General features: G+C 36.6%; 1 pseudogene; it reads right to left on the reverse strand.

The window, feature by feature from the left end:
• Window positions 1-10,116, reverse strand: part of LOC130834457 (trifunctional enzyme subunit beta, mitochondrial-like) — a 196,314-nt pseudogene extending 186,198 nt beyond the window's left edge.
• Between the last annotated feature and the right edge of the window lie 10,611 nt (window positions 10,117-20,727).

Here is a 20,727-nt window from a genome sequence, read left to right on the forward strand (position 1 = left end):
AAGGCCCAATATATTTTTTCTGAATTCTAGTCAATCACTAGTGCCATCACTTTTGTATAACAATTTAGGCCCTTTAGTAATTGTTCTATCTTCCCATGATTGTTCCTAGATGTGAAACATAAAGACACTTGTGGCCATCATCTAGGATTAAAGTCTTATTATGAGGCACTCCTTGGAAGGTACAGATTGAAAATCCAGTGTTTGATGTATATGGCTTTAATTGTTTTTGAAGACAAACACAACCTATGGGTCACTTTTTTTTTTTGCACTAGGTCTAAATTAATAGTCATACAATTCTAACAGGCAACTATCATAAAATCGACATGACTAACAGGCATTCACCTTTGTTTACCTATCAATATTGGGATTAGAGACAGCTAGCATCGCAAAGTTAATCACGTGATATTAGAATTGTCTTTTCAGAATCTATATATAAGTGCCGAGTTTGTTTGCCTATTCTTAGTGTTTTCTTTTTTGTTCTTCACCCTTTAATCACACCAGTGAACAGAAAGTTTCTGTGTCAGGTTTAGAGCTTGAGTTACCTGGATGCATATTAGTTACCTTTACTTTCTCGTTATCAAAAATTACTAATGAAGATAATTCATTTTTACTCTATCAGTAGTCAGATAGTTTAACTTATAAATCTAGACCCTGTGTATGCTGGAAGTACAGTTGAGAACTGATTGGAGAGGAGGCTGTGGGAACCATTTCTGGGAGTTCAGAAAGAAGAAGTGATGTAACAAATGATCTGTTTGTTTTCTAGTAAAATGTGATTCTTGAAGTAACAGAAACAACTCCACTGTGAGTAGGACAGCAATGCATCTACAAGAACAGTAATAAGTTTGCTAGAATACCTGCATTCAGCTACATTCTGTCCCAATACCAATCACTCTGGAAGATTAATATTTTCTTTGTGGGAATCACAGCCAAGTTATCTTAAGAAGCTAGCTTCCCATGGGGAGCATGACTTCATCCAGTTTTTTGTTCTCTTGCTTTTCATGTTGATCACAACACTTGAAAGTGTGCCTTCCAGTGTGATGACAGCCTGTCTTGTCTTTCCTGTGCAACATTTCTCTGTAGATGAAATCTGGTCAGTAGGAATGGCTGACTTATTCCAGGTCCTTCTAGATTATCATTACTTTATGTCCCAGGGTTTCTAAGGAAAGAAGCCCTGTTAAGTATTAGATATAATTATGACAGAATTCAATCAAATCATGTACAGAATATGGCCTCAGACCTAAAGTTACAGGCTGGCCACACATATATTTAAAGAAAAAGGTTCTGTGTTTGCTGGTAGGAATCACTCTCTTTTTTGACAAGGCTAATGGTAAAGCTGGAGACCATATTGACACAGTAGGTTTCAGAATCTTAGCTAATGAGTTTTATATAGTTTGATTTATTCACTCTACTTTCTAGAACACTAAGGGCTTTGGGAATCTGTAAATATTTGCATAATTACTTGATAAAAATAAAATTACTTCCTCTGTCTGATTTAGATGCTCTGGTAACCCCAAAGTAGAAATTGGGCTTAATATGAGTCTTTACCATCACCTGAAAAAATTTTTTTGAAGAAGGAAAGATTGTAGGCATCATACGTACCATAACTAGTCAAAATCTCTTAACCTTTTACATATATCGGTTTTATGAAACCCAGCTGCCACCTGGCTTTTGTTAAAGTTGGTCCTGTGCTTACCTTGGGAGTAGCCTGTGAAGAATTCTGTTGAAAAATAGCACATTTTAAAAATATATTTTTAATAATTTTATCCCTTTGATGTACATTGTAAGAGTCTAGTGTCTTTAAAATCCCTGTTTTATTCAGATGATTCTGTTGGTGGCACACACCGCAGACCAAGCAATTGGAAACTGTGGTCCGGAATCATTTCGTTAGGTAATGTCAATAGTCCAAATTTCCTTTAGTCCCTTTTATAATCCATCTTCTTTCATTTAGCATATATATATTTTTTAAATGAACAAACCTTTCTTATTGGATCAAAAAGAGAGATCTAAGTTTGGGATCTACCACATTTTAACAGCAACTTTTGCAACTCTGGTAGCAAAATGAATCAGTGATATCTGAGCAGGCAGTTGTAAAGTCGCTACCAAATCCGCTATCACTTTTCCATAAGATATTCTTAGTACCTAGAGAAGTAAAAAATCCTCCATTAAAAACAACTTGCTTTGTTGTGTGACAGATGCCAAACGTATTTACTATTAGTAGATATTCTCTATATATTCATTTAAAATCCAGACCAAGAAATGCAGCTCTAGTAACTGCTGTCAACTTGATTTGCTTGTGCAGGCCTGTTTCTGTGGTCTGGATGGAGTGTCCATGGAGCTCCCTTCAGAGACTGGCCAGGAGGGGTTACTCCCTTCAGTAAAGAGCTCTAACAGAGCAGCCAACACAGCTGTCTTAATCTTTTCACTTCTTTATCTAGATCTAAATTGTGTCCAACGGAGTAGCTGCTGCTGAAATTTGAGTAATAGTCCCTCCTTGCTTTCCTCTCATCTTTTTCCTTAATGTGGGCTTTGATGTTTGGCAAGAGAGCCAAGGTAAGCCTGGTTAGGGCCAAAGGGCAATTTTGATCTGCCCTTGGATCCATGCCAATAGTTTCTGAGAAAATCTCAACAAACTACTGATTGAATCATTTGGGGGCTCACCTCTCTTCTGGGTATACCACTGCTACTTCTCCCAGCTGACTTTCAGCATAAGGCTTCTGTACTGCCCCTAGCAGCCTCTTTTAGGTCTCTGCTGCCCTTAGGCTGTCCACGGTTGTGGGAAGTGGCAGATAGTTGGCTTCCCTTGCCTGCCATATCCTTTAATGTGGTGATCTTCTGGACCCTGATTGCTTGTTCCGTCTAAGGAGCAAAGGCTGCTGTTTGTGTAAGTCCATGCAGGACCAGTGAACACCTCCCAGCTGTGGGACTTTAAACTAATAACATGCTGCTGAGTATTTCTGCAGCCTTCTGTAGTCACAGGGAAAAGAAGCCTTTAAATGAGTAACAGCCGCTGCTGAGAAAGGCACATCAATTACCCAGGAATCGTGGGTAGTTTCTTAATGGTATCAGCTTTGCTGGCAATCCAAATAGAAAGGACTGACATGCCTTGCGTAGGAAGGGCTGATTTTCCTTTATATAAGAAAAATGTAAGTTATGTGGCACTTTTGTTTCCCTTCCTATGTTGACATGTATCAGTTTAACACCTTGTGTGTTTGCCTTTTTTATCTGAGTTCCCAGTTATTCCCGGGTCAGATCTCTTGATCGTGTATGCTTTCCTAGATACATACGTGTGCAAGAGAAGGTACTTGGGAAGGTGAATCTGGACTAAAACATGAATGGACATGGGCTAGACCACAAGACAGGCAAACCTGCATCCTCAAACAGGACAAGTCATGTGTTACTGGCTAAAGAAGTTGCGCATTTGTTTCTTTTCGTAGGGAAATTTACTAACTAAACAAACTACCCATCGCATCCCCTCCCAGAAAGTCAATTTGAGTCAGGAAGAGATGAAGAGACACAAGAGAAGCAGAGGGAATGGGGTAAGAAAAGAAATCAGGACAGTTCTGTGAAAGAAAAGTGCCCAGGGAAGGCTGCCCCCAAATATGCCTCAACGGCATATTAATTATTTTGAAGGTTACTTAAGTTTCTACTGAAGAAGAACACACAACCTAAAAGTTGCAAGTGAAGTTTTATTCAGGGATCTTACTGAGGACTATAGCTGGTGGCACAGACAGCTCTGAGGTAAGGGAGGAGCCAGGAGATATTGCTGGGGGAAAAATAAATAAATAAAAACCAAACAAACAAAACAACATGTAGTTGAAAGTCAAAAGATCAGGGCTAATCACAAAAAACAGACATCTTGAGTTAAAGGTTTTAGTGCTTTTCTATGTATGGGAAGATGCAAGAATCTGGGCTCACCCACATTATTCCTTAGGTTTGCATTTTAACAATCTAAGACCAGTATACAAAGCACAGAATGTTTCCTGTTTTCCTGCATCCTGAATGCTCCTCAGGGCACCCTGTCTGGGGGCAGGTGCAGTGGCTGATGTCTTGATGGAGGGCAACCTTTGCTGTTTACTGGAATGGTAGGCAACATTCCTCATCCTCATAAGAAAAAACCCATGCAAGAGGTGAAACCAAGCAGGACCCTGTGGGGCTTCTGGGCATAGAAGCGTTTCTGTCCCCCATTTCTTGTTTGTGGGGAATGGACTCCAGCCTCCATAACTTTCCCTGGGTTCCAAAGGGCAGTTTCGGACAGTTGCTTGTCAGGAAAGGGAGGGGATGCAGAGACAAGGGAGGAACAACCTAAAAACCCCTTGAGACAAGATGAAAGGAACCAGAGAACCTGAGAGGAGATTAAAGCAGTGCAGTCCCTACACACACCCTAATCTTATCAGCAACCTCATCCTTAAACCATTGCTATAAAAACTCCTCACAGGGTTGGGACACATAGTTTTTGAGGGCAGGAGCCTGCTATGTCCCTCTTTGCCTGGCAAAGCACTAAAGTTATTCTCTTCTACTTCACCAAAAACTCTGTCTCCAAGATTCAGTTTGGCAGCAATGCGCAGAGGCCGAGCTTTCAACATCAGAGGGACACTTTGACTTTCTTCTCTGTCTCCCTGAAAGCAGGAAATTAATGTCTCGTGAGAGGTGCACTCCCTGCTTCTGGAAGTAGCAGGGCACACATCACCAAAGATAGGTAATTTGGGGCCAAGAATCCTGTATGTGTAAGCAAATGGTGTTACTTCTTTAATATCTCAAACCCAAACTCTTTTTAGATTCTTCACTAATTAAGCACCCAAAGGCTAAGTTTCTTTGTCCTTTTTTGGGGGAAGAAGAAAATTTTCTCTACTCTTCTAGGTTCTTCTGGCTGGTCTAAGAATTAAGTTGACATGATATAGATTAGCAGGAGAAAATCAAACAAAAATTTAATAACATGTATACATGGGAGAGACCCAGAAAGACTGAGCAACTCTCCAAAATGGCTGAAGCCCTCACCTTAAGACGATGCTGGGGGTAGTGGTTTGGAAATTCAAGGGAGAGAAAGGCAATGTACACGGAGATGGAAAAGCAAATATGTGGTGAATAAAATTTTGCTGGGTCATGCAGGGGCAGTGGGACACAGAAGAATTTTAACAAATAGATTTTGCTCAGTTCCTTCCTGTCTACCACACCTAGTTCATACTTTAGTTATCTATGGTGAAAACTTCCTTTCTGGAACAGATTCTCTATTTGCATTCTTGTAGGCAATTAGGTGAAAGTCAAAGATTCCTCCTGAGTCATTTGGACCTTGACTATTTTCAGCTAGAAATAATCTGTATGTCAAAGCGACATTTTCGGGTGGCAAATTTTGTTCCCCTACCTGTCAGTCCTCATAAATGTATTGTTTCTTTGTCTAAAAAAATGTAAAGTTGCCTGCTCTGGACAGTTCTCAGGTCCCATTTCTATAAGACCATGCACACGAAATAAAATTTGTTTCTTTTTCTCCTGTTAATCTGTCTTGTGTCAATTTTATTAGTCCAGCCACGAGAACTCAAGAAAGGTGATGGAGAAATTCCCCTTCTGGACTTCCATCATCATAGTTCTGTTTTTCTCAATCTTTTCATATGGCTATCCACATCATTTCTAATTTTCTCCTTAGATGATATATGCCAGTACTTCATTTGCTTGGAATGAGATTTGCCTAAGAACTACAGCAAATATATGAATTTATCAAAATCAAAAGAAACATCCTTAGGCAACTGAAAGACTGGATTCTCATCTACCCATTTCACATATGATAGAAATATTAGCTCTGTAAGAGAAAGGCCTGCAGGCAACATTCCCGGTTTCTCATATTTTCCAACCATGTAGTGATTTTATGGAATTTTAGAACCTGAGTTACTGTGCTTATTTAATAGTAAAGTTTTGTATTTAGAAGGGGTGTTCTGTCAAACTAGTATTTCAAAAGAGCAGGCAAATAGGAAGGAGACTTTTTATTGACTGTTGTAAGGCCACAGACCTTAAGCTCCTCCACTCAATTCAGGAATTATCAGATATTCCCTGCTTATCACCAGAATTCTTGAGGAAATATAATTAAAAAAAAAATCTCCTCCCAACCCAGAAAATCTCTCTACAAAGGCAGAAGAAAAAGAAAACAGTTTTATTATTGAGTAAGCTTGAAAGGAGAATGGGATGCACATCAGAGGCAATCCGCTAAGAAATTGCAAAGACAGAAAATAATTTCATTCACCCTTTTACATAGTCAGGCAGACACAACCCTTCTATACAGTGTTCCCAAGATGAACAATAACTAGTTTTCAATAAGAGGACTTGACAGCACCATTTTTCACATACAGTTCATACTAAATTCACTTTGTAATTGGTGTTAGCTAATTGCCTTTATCTACAGAAAAATAAACTTGTCCCATCTTGTAACATGAGGTAGTTTTGCAACATGTAGCTGGGCACCCAGAGAAGTTAAGCACCTACCATTGCATGACTACATTTCAAAGAGATTGTTCCCCAGTGTTTAAGAAAGAACTTCCTGGGTCTTAAAGCTGGCAGCAGACTTCTTTCATTTTTGTTTGTTTCTTTGTTTGTTTTAATTTATTTATTGGCTATGTTGGGTCTTTGTTGCTACACATGGACTTTCTGTAGTTGTGGCAAGTGGGGGCTACTCTTTGTTGTGGTGCTCAGGCTTCTCATTGCGGTGGCTTCTCTTGTTGTGGAGCATGGGCTTTAGGTGCGCGGGCTTCATTAGTTGTGACATACGGGCTCAGTAGTTGTGGGTCATGGGCACTAGAGCTCAGGCTCAGTGGTTGTGGTGCATGGGCTTAATTGCTCCGTGGCATGTGGAATCTTCCTCAGCCAGGGATTGAACCCATGTCCCCTGCATTTGCAGGCGGATTCTTAACCACTGCACCACTAGGGAAATCCCAGACTTCTTTATAAATTTATTTATTTATTTATTTATTTATTTATTTATTGGCTGTGTTGGGTTTTCGTTGCTGTATATGGGCTTTTGTTAGTTATGGTGAGCAGGGGCTACTCTTCGTTGTGGTACATGGGCTCTTCATTACCGTGCCTTCTCTTGTTGTGGAACATGGGCTATAGGTGCATGGGCTTCAGTAGTTGTGACACATGGGCTCGGTAGTTGTGGCTCCCAGGCTCTAAAGCATAGGCTCGATAGTTGTGGTGCACAGGCTTAGTTGCTCTGCGGCATGTGGGGTCTTCCTGGAGAAGGGATGGAACCTGTGTCCCCTGCATTGGCAGGCGGATTCTTAACCACTGCGCCACCTAGGAAGCCCCCCAGAATTCTTTAGTTTTTAAATGATTTACAAACAGTTCAAAGAGACAAAGGACTTTCAATTACAAGGTTTCTAAATTAAAAGCTCTAAGAAAAGGAATGGAATGGAAGTCAAATCTCTTCCCTTATTTTCAACAGGGAGAACTAATTTTCTTCTTTTTCTATTTGTATTTTCCCTTACATATACAAATTGTTACTGGAGAGAGACAAGGTAAGCTATGGAAAAATAAAGTCATTCTTGAGAACAAAAATGTTACTAAGACATTTGAACTAGGCTTTGAAACACGAGCTGAAGAAAATCATTGGCAGACAGAGAATGTAGGGAATTATGAGAATTATTGACTGATGAAGACTATCGACATCTAAGGATTCCACAAGTGGTCTTTGTTGATAAATCATAGTTTCATAATCATTTCTTAAAGTGTTTGGCACCTATCACCACAAAATATATTTAATTAGATATAAATGGCATAATTATTTTTTGTTATTTTTCGTTTGCTTTGGTTTGTGCTGTTTGTACTCTTTACTGCTGTGTCTTTCATTCTCCTGGGAATTTTGCTTACATTACCTCCAATTCCCCAAATGCCTTTCTAATTTAGGAATTACACTTCATGCTTAAAGGAGGAAAGCAGTTGGTAATTTTCCAAAGTAATCACAAAAGTAATAATTGGAGAAATCAGGATTTCAGTGCAGTTCTGGTTGACAACAAAACCTGGAATCTTTCTTCTATTGTATTTTGTGTCACAGATTTTCCATAAAAATTGTGTGTAGAGAGAAATTACATACACACACATACTCATACATATTTGGTATGGATGTTGTTTTACCCCTTTCTCCTTGTGTGTTTGTGTTTGCATGTGTTCTTTCAGGAGAAGTCACAACGTGGTGGAAAAAAAGTCCTTTTTCACAGCAACTCTGTTTAATTTCAACCGAAAGTTGAAGTACCATCTTTTTTTGTTTGTTTTGTTGTTTTGTTTTTTCTTTTACTATATAACTCTCGAGTGCTGACAGTTCTCACTTTAGCTGGACTGCATGGAACCCACACATACTTTACATGAAAGCTAGAACAAGCAGCCCACTTCTAACCACTTTGAGCCTTGGAGCAAAAAATTAAAGGAGATTTCATTGCTGTATAATTGAGGAGAAATAGAGAGAGAAGAAAAGCATGCTACATGCAGTTTCTACTCTTCTTTTATCAAAATTCTGCCTCCGCCTCTTAAAATCAGGAACAAGATAAGGATGTCTCCTCTCACTACTTCTATTGAACATTTTTTTAACGAGGGAGATTAGAAAATAATGTTTTAAAGGGCAGCAAGACTGGAAAGGAATAAGTTAAACCACTACTATTTAGATGATATAATCTTGTATATCGGTGGTTCTAAAGAAAACACTAAAAACTACAAGAACCAATAAACCAGTTTAGTGAGGATGTAAAATACAAAGTCAATATACAATATCAATGTTCTATATACTAAAAATGAACATTCTGGAAGTAAAAATTAAAAAAAATAACCATACAATACTAAGTAATACACTTAGGAATAAATTTAACAAAAGAAATGTAAAACTTCTACTCCAAAAATAGAACCTCATTGAAAGAAACTAAGGAATACCTAAATAAATGGAAGATATCCAATGCTCATAGATCAGAATTCTTAAGATGACAATACCCTGTATATTGATTCAATGTAATACCTACCAAAACCCTAGTTGTTCTTTTTCCAGAAATTAACAAGCTGATCTTATGTTCCTATGGGAAGATAACAGACCCAGAGTTACCAAAGCAACATTAAAAAAGAACTAAGTTGGAAGACACACACTTTCTGATTTCAAAACTTACAGCTACAGTGATCAAGACAGTGCTGTATTGGCATGAAGATAAACAGAGATGAAAGAAAAAAATGAGTCCATAAATAAATTCATGCATTTATGGTCAATTAATATTTGACTTTTGACAAGAATGCCAAAAAAATTCAATGGGAAAAAAAGAGACTTTCAAAAAATGGTGCTAGGGGACTTCTCTGGTGGTGCAGTGGTTAAGAATCTACCTGCCAATGCAGGGGACATGGCTTCAAGCCCTGGTCCAGGAAGATCCCACTTGCTGCAGAGCAACTAACTCATGAATCACAACTACTGAACATGTGCTCTAGAGCCTGCAAGCCAGAGCTACTGAGACCATGTACCACAACTATGGAAGCCTGTGTGCCTAGAGCTCATGCTCTGAAACAGAGAAGCCACCGCAATGAGAAGCCTGTGCACCACAATGAAGAGTAGCCCCCTGCTTGCTGCAACTAGAGAAAGCCTTGGCACAGCAACGAAGACTCAATGCAGCCAAAAACAAACGAACAAACAAACAAACTTATTTTTTAAAAATGGTGCTGGGACAAAAGCAAAAGAATAAATTTAAATAATTTCCTCACACCATAAAAAAAAATTGCTTCAGAATGGATCACAGAACAAAATGTAAGATAAAATTTATAAAATTCTGAGAATAAAATATAGGAGTAAATTTTTATGACCTTGGACTAGGAAAATTCTTAGATGTGACAACAAAAGCACAATAGACAAAGGAAAAATGGATAAATTAGACTTCATCAAAATTGAAATTTTTTTTTTGCTGCAAATAATGCTGTCAATAAGTACAATACTGTCCACAGAATGAGAGAAGATATTTACAAATCATATTATCTGATGAGGCAGGGGTCCCCAACCCCCAGTCTGCAGACCGGTACTGGTTCGTGGCCTGTTAGGAGCTGGGCTGCACAGCAGGAGGTGAGCGGCTGGTGAGCTAGCAAAGCTTCATCTGCGTCTTGCCGCTCTGCATCCCTCATATAACCGCCTGAGCCATTCCTCCCTGCCCCTCCACCCTCCATGGAAAAATTGTCTTCCATGAAACCAGTCTCTGGTGCAAAAAAGGTTGTGGACCGCCGCAATAAGGAAATTGTATATAGAATAAATTTTGTAAGAACTCTCATAATTGAAAAATAAAAGGACACATAACCCAATCAAAAATGTATAAAGGATCTGAACAGACATTTTTCCAAGGATGATATATGCACATGGCCAATAAGAACATGAAAAGATCCTTAACATCGCTAGTCATCAGGGAAATGCAAATCAAAACCACAGTGAAATATCCTCTCACGCTTGTCTGAATGGCTGTTATCAATATTGTGTAATAACCTAAATGGGAAAAGAATTTGAAAAAGAGTGAATACTTGTATGAGTATAACTGAATCACTTTGCTGTACACCTGTGACTAATACATCATTGTCAATCAACTATATTCAAATATAAAATAAAGATTTAAAGAATAGGACAAGAAATAAGTTTTGGCAAGGATGTGGAAAAGGGAACCCTCTTGCACTTTTGGCGGGAACGTAATTTGGTGCAACCACTATGGAAAACACTATGGTGGTTCTTCAAAAAATTAAAAATAAAACCACTATATGACCCAGCAATTCTATTTCTGGATATTTATCTGAAGGAAACAAAAAGACTAATTTAAATAGCTATATGCACCCCTGTGTTCATTGTAGCATTATTTACAATAGCTAAGATATGGAAACAACCTAAATGTCCATAAAAAATAAAATCTCGCCATTTGTCACAGTATGGATGGACCTTGAGGGTATTACATTTGGTAAAATAAGCCAGACAGAGAAAGACAAATACCATATGATTTCCCTGTGTGGAATCTAAAAATCAAAACAAATGAACGAACAAAACAAAACTCGTAAGTACAGAGAATAGATTTATTATCAGAGGGTAACAGATTGGAGGTGGGCAGAATGGGTGAAGGGGATCAAAATATACAAACTTCCAGATAGATAATAAATTAAGTCATGGGGATATAATGTACAGAATAGTAACCATAGCTGATAATATTGTACTGTATATTTGAAAGTTGCTATGAGAGTAAATCTTAAAAGTTCTCATCGTAAGAAAAAAAAATGTCACTGTGTATTATGATGGCAGGAGCCATTAAAGAAAAGGAATAAAGGTACACGTAGAAAGAGGGAAGACGGGTAGTCATAACAGTGAGTATACACATGATAGAAATTATCCTGAGTCACAAGACAGAGACTCCCTGCCTTTTGCTCCAATCCCTAATGTGACCTTCAAAACAAGAAAAAGCATTGGTCTCTCTTGAATAAAAGGAAGCTCCTAGGAGTGGGAGGTGATGGGAACCCTAAAAGAAGTGGGTAAGAGCTGCCACCCTTAGGGCTCATCTCACTCTTGTCCAAGGACAGTGGATTTGAGGTTCGTGAAGTACAGCATCAGCCACAAACAAGTATCCACAAAGACCACAGTCCTCACACATCCACACTCACACAGGCACATACACATCCCAGCACTGAGATGAGATGAAACAGAACACCGGAGGTCACAGAGGTAGGGGAGGCATATCCTAAATTCTTTATTTAGGAGAAGACCAGTGTTAAAAGGAACTGAAGGATTTATAAGTTCTTCGTTTCTCCCAGGGAATAATTTTGTTCTCAGTGATCTATAAAGAATCAAGAAGCTTCCTTCAACTCCTGCTCCTTTCTACCTGATGATTGCACATTTTTTCTCTGTGTTTGCAGTGATCTTGTTCTCTCTCTCTCTTTGTCCTTCTCCCATGGAATCTCTAGATCCCTGATTGGAAAATGGGCTTGAGTCTTTTACTTAAAACAAGGATGCCAACCCAGAACAGTACCACAGCAAATGCCACCCTCCAGCCACTGGACTCTGACAAGCACAGCAGAAATAACCTTTTCCTTTCTCCTGTCCATTTGCACTAGTTGGGAACAAGTAGGTATATAGTCAGGAGGGTCTGCATAACTCAGCCTCCAAAAAGGTATCAAGGGGACATGCAGAGCCCAGAGTAATGCTCAGATCACTAGAAGCGGGGGGAAGAAGGTGCACCCCCAGCCCTCTTTCAACTCTGGAAGCTAAGGTAGATGCATTTGGAACTTTTCCTGATGGTAGCGTGTCATGACTGTGTGTAGATTGCCACCCCCTAATTAAATGAGGTAATAGATTAACACAATGGAACTTGAATGACAGTTTGAATAATTTGAAAGGTAAAAAAATAAGTTTATTATCATGTCACTCATTGCTGAGTATTGGTGTGGCTTTCAGAGATAGGTTGATATAATATACACAGTACTGTTTCATAGTTCATTAGCAAAATAGACATGCAATACAAAATATCAAGAGGTCTGATAAAATATAAGCATGAAGGATTTTTGACCATTTTCCTCTTGATATTTGGCCCAAAGAAAAGTGAATCTTATTTCTATATATAATCTGTTTTTAGAAATACATATCAGAATGAATCAAACTGTGAATTGATGTATTAATTATTAATAAATAATTATATTTGGTTGAGGAATCACTTTAGAATTTCATTCTTTGAAAATATACATCTGGTAGTTTGACAGAATCTTTTAATTTTCTATTGGAGGAAAATTTTTACTGTTAGAACATGTACCTGTTTACAAAATGCCAAACATATAAAATTTGTATGAAATTTTTTTTATTCCATCAGAATTTCATTTTCATTTGACATGTTTTACAATAGATAATTTTCATAATTATAGAAAGGTAGAAATTTAATTTTAATTTGATAAAGTATAAATTGTTTCAAGTCGATTCCTATGAAGCATTTATTCTTCATAAGAGTGAAATTAGTTTTTATTGTAGTTTTATTTTAACTGTATCTTAAATTTTGGCTTTTTGCCCTTTAATCCTGAACTATCTCCTTAAATCTGTGATTCCATGATTGAAAGCCTAGACTGGTACCCATCATCTCCTACGGTAAAGATATATATGTTCTGATTTTTTTTAAATAATGAGTTGTGAAATGCACCTTGCGAAAGGCAATTCCAGTTGCATACTCATAGCCATTTTCTCCCTTTTCCACTGAACCACATTTTCGTGTGTGTGTGTGTGTGTGCACATGTGTGCACATGTGTATGGAAAGCAGTGTGCTTTAGCTCAGTAAAGAAGTAATAAAAGGGAACATGGCAGGAAAAGAGACATATGTAATAATATAATGCCTACATCTTCAAACAGACATTTTACCATGAGGTAATAGGTCTAAGAAAGAATATCTGACCAAATGAGGACAGCAAAACAGAAATAGATCTTTGGTAACACAGTGAAGCTACTGACAGAGTTCCACAATGGTACCTACCTTCAGACTCTGTTAAGTAATCAGTGATATTCTTATTATTTCAGTTATTGTTAGTCAGATACTCTGACTCTAGCAAATGAAAGAACTCGTAACTGATACAGACAGAATATATCCACATTCATCTCTGTAAGAAAATTATGGGAAATAGTTTGTCAACCTGAAAAGCAATTTCACATGATCTCTGCATTTACTGCTTATAGATATAACTAGGGACTCTATTATCTTGAACTAATGCAAAATATGTTTTATTAAAGTAATTTTAAAGTAGTCACAGACAATGAAAATCAGATTTTTGTCAACTTTTGAATATACATTTTAAATAATGTCACATTTTTATTGTTTCTAATTAGCAGTATTCTTGTATCCACTCAAGACTAGTTTTAAAAAAAAAAAGGGGTGGGGGGGATAGAATTATCCTCTAGGTTATAATAAAATCTTACCTGGAAATATGAACCATTATATAATACATAAAAGCAGAGTTGCTTTGATAGACGATAGAAAGGGATACAGTAACATTTTCATGTGGGATGTTTTCATTTTCCCTTGTGAAGCATGGTTTGAAAAACCATGTCCTACAACATTCTACTTTAATTGTATTTACCCATCTAACTTCTATTCTTCCTCTCAAATCCAGTTCAAGCTTGTTCCCCAGTTGTAAGTGAAGTTTTATAGTACAACATTTTACATGAATCGCAAACAAGTTTCAGCGACCTTTGTCATGTATTTACCTTATGGAGAAGTATGGCAAACATAGTATGATATTGTTTGGAGCCTGACTGACTGCTCAACTATCCATCGTCTCTAACCCTTGCTTTTTATAACTGCACATAATTCTTGACAGTCACTTGTTGGCTTTAATTTTTTTATATAATGAACCAATGCAGACATATTAGAACACGTTTCACCTTTAGGGAATATAATCTAAAAAAATTCCTCTACAAAACTCTGACTATCTAGTGATTCTTTAGGGACCACTCTTGCACCCTCAGCTTTCAGGCTAGTCCACCTTATTGGCCTTCTGTCTGGTCTCCTACTTCGCCATTTCACTCCAGGTGCTTGCAGAGATTTGAGTCTGCCTTGAACCTCAGCCTTACTGACTGGTGATCAAGATCCCTTCACTGGTTATTATCATTTCCTTCTTTAAGGTTAATTCTTGATTCTCTTTAGCAATGCTTATTTGAAATCCTTGAGACCACTGTTTGGCCAACAAAATGTTTTTGAAGAATTAAAATTCTAGTGGGCATGTAGTGTATATCATTGTGGTTTTAATTCACATTTTTCTGATGACTAGAGTTCTTTTTATGTGTTTATGGTCATTTGTATATTTATATTATGAAGTGTCTATTTAAAATTTGCCATTTTACAAAATTTGTTTCTTATTGTTGGGTTATAAAATCGCTTTATATATGCCAGATACAAGTCACTACTCAGATATTTACTTTTCAATATATTTTTCCAATTTGTGGCCTATCTTTTTATTTTTTTAAACTGCATTTGAAACTGATATTCTTTAAAAAAATAAAATATGCTTTACACACTTTTTCCTTTTCTGATTCATACTTTTTTTGGGTCATAAGGTCCTTTGTCTAACCAAAGGTTAGAAAGATTTTTCTTGTATATTTCTCATTTTCTTCTAGAAATTTTATAATTTTTGCTCTTAAGTTTGGGTATATGATTTATTTTGAGATTTTTTTATATAGGTAAAGTAAGTAGTGAGGATAATTTATTTTTATATGAGTATCCAATTATCACAACATTGTTTAAATGACTAAAACTCCCAATTAAATATTCTTGGCATCATTGTCAAAAAATCAATTGACCATAAATGTATGGGTCTATTTCTGGATTCTCTACTTCATTCAATTAATTTACATGTCTATCTTACACCATATATGAGTTTGTTAGTGCTGCTATGATGAAGTATAACAAATTGTGTGACCTAAACAACAGAAATTTGTTGTCTCATGGTTCTAGAGACTAGAAGTCCAAGACTGGTAATGCCAGGTTCCCTGAAGGTGCTAGGAAAGGATTTGTTCCAGGCCTCTCTCCTAGCTTCTGGAGTTTTTTGGCTTCTGGAAGGATAATTCTAGTCTTCAAAAGACATTCTTCCTGTATACGTATCTGTGCCCAAAATTCTTCCTTTTTATTAGAACACCATTCATATTGGGCTGGTGTCCACTATAATAACCTCATTTTACCTTTGTAAGAACTCTAAATAAGGTCACATACTGAGGCACTAGGGGTTAGGACTCCAACATACCCTTATGGGGTGGGGGGAGGAACACAAGTCAACTCATAATGTGCCACTACAACAGTGTTAATTACTGTAGTTTATAGTAAGTTTTGAAATCAGGTAGGCTAATATCTCCAAATGCATCCTTAAAAAAAAAGGTAGCTATTCTATTTTTTTCTGTTTATATATGGTATGGAAGTTGAATAGGAGTCCTACCAAAAATTCAAGACAGTGGTCCAACCTTGAGATATACAACTGTAAGTTACCATCACATTGATGATATCAAAACCATGAAATGAATGTGCTCACTAAAGAAATTAGTATAGATAATGTAGGGGAGCAAAATTTGCCACCCCAAAGTGTCTACTTAGCATGCATATTATTTGAACTGAAAACAATCAGGAAGGAAAGAAAGAAGTTTTGACCTTCCTCCTTATTTGCCTAAAGAATTTAGAGAGAGGGCCTATTACAGGAATAGAGCTATTGACATAGATAACTATAATATGAACCAGGTATGTAGACAGAAGGAACCTAGCAGAGTCTGTTTGTTTAAATTCCTCTCTGTGTCCCACTGTCTCTACATGGCCCAAGAGAACACTTATGCACCAAATATTTGCTTTTCCATCTCCATGAACATTGCCTTTCTCTCCTTTTAAATTCCAAACCACCACCCCAACATCCTCTTAAGATGAGGGTTTTGGCCATTTTGACTTCAGTAAGTATAGTTTAGTGGCTTAGATGTTCTGATTGGACAAGGTCAAATAGAAAATAGACAATGAGAATAAAGGCTCAAAATGTATGGAACTCCTTCAAAAATTTGTGCTAAAAAGAACAAAAGGAGAATAATGGTAGAGAAACATCAAGAAAGTAATTTTTAGAGAGAAATAATATCTAGTTTTGAGGCTCAAGGGAAAGATGATAAAAACGGATGTCACATATGAGAGAGGAGAGCATTTCTGGAGCAATATTCTTGAAATGATGAAAAGAGATGCAAGAAAATGCACAAATAGAGATTGACCCTTGCTAGGGGCAGAGAATTTATACTGAGACAAATTATGTAGATAAGACACAAGGAGATATGTAGGTACAGTGGTAAGAAATTACCACATTTTCTTTTAATTGTTTCTTTTATTTAATTGAAAACACAAGCAAGGTTATCAGTGAGAATTAGGAAAAGGAAGGATGTTTTCTAGGTTTAAATGGGGAAGAAAGCTATGATAATTAAACAAGAGAATATCAGTAGATTTAGGAAAGATATTATAACTGTTCAGTTTAGTGATGACTGATGTAAAATAAAAAAAAAAAAACAGCATGGTTTTGTGTTTTTCTCCAGTCGTATTCAGCTAAGCAGTTGCAGACACATAATGGATAAGGCTTTGACATAATCAGAACAGTACTCTAGCCAAAAAAATTTTATGAAGTAAGATAACCGGAAGAATTGAAGATTTGTTTGAAGCGATGATTTTAGTGGCTGACCATAAAATTTAAGCTAGATAAGAAGGAAAGCTAAGCAATGTGGTATGTAGGGACACAGAAGAAGTAGTAATCAATGGATTGTGGGAATCTCAAAATTAATGGAATTGGGAAACTAGGTAAAATGAACTGTTAGCCTACTTGATTCTGCTACACTTTCCTGAATCTACCTTTCTATTTCTACCTTATTTTAAATAAGTGTTATGTTTGTTGTATGCTTCTTCCATCTCTATGATTTTATTTATATAGCATTTCCATTTTAAACCATAAAATTTGGTACTGCAATTTGTATTTTCTTATATTTTCCAGTACATATTAATGTTCCGTTTTTCTCACTTGCGTAGAAAATGTCTTAAGAACAGAGAATATGCCTCTATTTCACTGTTGAAAAATTAATTTCATTTTAACTCAACACAAACTCACACACATGCAACAATTTACTAGATGCATTCACACTCAGATTTTATTGGTTTATAAGATAATTACTTATTTTTCTTTTATGAAGCTTGATGTTATTCTTAACTAAGAAAGAACATGTCATGAGGAAAGAATAGTCAAGAAATTGTTAATTTTGAAGACTATGTTGAGTTGTCTGAGGCATGCAAAATGAGGGGGTTGAAAATACAAGAGAGGTATGATGAGCTATTTTTCAAGGACCCTGAAGACTTGGGGAAGGTTGAAGTCACATTACTTTCAACATTCCTCTTAATTGGTAGAAAATGGAATATCTAAGTGTAAATGAAATAAGATTTTCTTTTATGGGTCTAATAAATTGAGTGTGAATCTGCCAGATAACTTCAATGTTCTCTGAAAAATAAAAGATGATTTCAACCTCTAAGAAAGGAAGTAGCTGAAAAGGATAAGATTTTAAGGAGAATGGAGAAAATTTTAAATAGGTAATATGGAGAATGGATAGATGATTGAATCAGAAAGCTTAACTAGATATCTGGGTAGAGTGAAGAGCACACTCTAAGTTTGTGTACCTGGACTTATATTGGGTCCAGTCTAGCAGCTGTGAGTTAATATGGAAGTAGCATTCTGCAGGCCAGGTGGAGTAATAGGGTATAGGGAGTATTTAGGATGCACTTGGTGGGTGAGTAAAAAGGATAATGGACTGAGGGAATTGTGAATGTTAGCAAGAAAAGACAAAGTGGGGCACTCTGGAGATGGATTTAAAGGTGAAGGTTGGAATAGAAATGGAGTTTGAGAAATTAGATAAAGAGAAAGAACCAGAGAATAAAGGTCTCAGTTAACAGAAAACAAGAAAGTAGAGGCAGCATCTGGAAGAGGAAATGAGGAAAGTACAAGATTGCTGTTAGAGTGGAAATTTCGATTTTAAGCTCTTATGTAAGGATCCATTGTGAAGACGATAAAATTTAATACGTGGTCATGTCAGAGGAAATTAGCAATAAAATTCACTTATAAGCATATCGATGAATATCCATTTATGTTCATTGGTTAATTGTAAGCTAATGTTCAACAGACTTATATTCAAAGTTAGGTGGCTGATGCTCCAAAATATAAATTCAGTTTCTAGTTAAATCTAGATACGTACCTATCCAAAGTTCAAGTTTGCTTTCCATTCTTTTGCTCCTATTTTCTATAGTTTCTTCCTGATATCCTGTAAGCACTAGTCTCTCTGAAATGCAATGGCATGAATTTTGCTTTTTCTAGTTACACTTTCATATTACCACAGTTACTGACAGTAAAATGGCAACAGCACACTCTAAAACCTTCAAGATATCTAATCATCTGAAATAAAATAACAAATTTAATAATTCAGGTTATATACATGTGAATAAAAACTCTTTGAGTTCTTCACATGTTTCAGGAAAAAATAAAAACTATAGGAAAAGAACACCTTAATTTTATTATAGCTAACATACATTTCTCCTACTAAAATTAAAAAGTGATACCTTTTTATTATTTTCACTTATCTTTAGATAAAGCCTTCAATTTTAACATTTATACTTGTAAGTGTGCTGGGTTGTCGATTTTACTGAAATGAAAAATGTTGAGTTCCCCCCACTTTTTTCTATTCAGTTATGAAGTTGCTTTCACTTCACATTAATGATATTTAATCAGAAGGGGATAACGGTAGGGACACAGCACTTTGGTGATTTCATACAACTTTAGGTAACTTTATCCAAATAGACACTACATTTAAAAGAATAAAAAGAGACTTTTAAAAATATTTGATTGATTTTGTTGGGAAGGAGGAAATTTCCCCCTTATTACTCTAGAATTTTTTTGGCTAGTCTAATTGAGTTGACACAGGACAGATTACTAGGAGAAAAAAAAATTAATTTGTACATGTGGAGATCTCATAGAAATAGGACCCAAGAAGTAACCAAAGCAGGCAGCTTTCATATTTTATAGACAAAGATACAATATTTTTATACATTTTTATTGGAGTATAATTATTTTACAATGTTGTGTTAGTTTCTACTGTAAAACAAAGTGAATCAGCTACATGTATATATGTATCCCCATACCCCCTCTCTCTTGAGCCTCCCTCCCTCCCACCCTCCCTACCCCATCCCTCTAGATTGTCACACAGCACTGAACTGATCTCCCTGTGCTATGCAGCAATTTCTGACTAGCAATATATTTTACATTTAGTAGTATATTTATGTCAATGCTACTCTCTCACTAGGTTCCAGCCTCCCCTTCCCATCCTGTGTCCTCAGGGCTGGTCTCTACATCTGCATCTTTATTCCTGCCCTGCCACTAGGTTCATCAGTACCATTTTTCTAGATTCCATATATATGCATTAACATATGGTATTTGTTTTTCTCCTTCTGACTTATTTCACTCTGTATAACAGGCTCTAGGTCCATCCACCTCACTACAAATAACTCAATTTCGTTCCTTTTTATGGCTGAGTAGTATTCCATTGTATATATGTGCTACATCTTCCTTATCCACTCATCTGTTGATGGACATTTAGGTTGCTTCCATGTCCTGGCTCTTGTAAATAATGCCACAGTGAACATTGTGGTACCTGTATCTTTTTGAATTACGGTTTTTTCAGGGTATATTCCCAGTAGTGGGATTGCTGGGCGATATGGTAGTTCTATTTTTAGTTTTTAAAGGGATCTCCATACCATTCTCCAGGTGGCTGTATCAACTTACATTCCCACCAACAGTGCAGGAGGGTTCCCTTATCTCCACACCCTCTCCAGCATTTATTGTTTATAGATGTTTTGATGATGGCCATTCGGACTGGTGTGAGGTGATACCTCATTGTGGTTTTGATTTGCATTTCTCTAATAATTAGTGATGCTGAGCATGTATTCGTGTACTTGTTGGCAATCTCTATGTCTTCTTTGGAGAAATGTCTATTTACATCTTCCAACTATTTTTTGACTGAGTTGTTTGTTTTTTTGATATTGAGCTGCATGAGCTGCTTGGATATTTTGGAGATTAATCCTTTGTCTGTTGCTTCGTTTGCAAATATAGAAACAATAAATTTGTGAGAAATTGATAGGACAAAGAAACTTAGGCTTGGAGTGCTTAATTGGTGAAGAATCCAAACAGAGTCTGAGATTGAGG

This window comes from Hippopotamus amphibius, chromosome 13, assembly GCF_030028045.1.
Source record: "Hippopotamus amphibius kiboko isolate mHipAmp2 chromosome 13, mHipAmp2.hap2, whole genome shotgun sequence".
Classification (NCBI taxonomy): Eukaryota; Metazoa; Chordata; class Mammalia; order Artiodactyla; family Hippopotamidae; genus Hippopotamus; species Hippopotamus amphibius.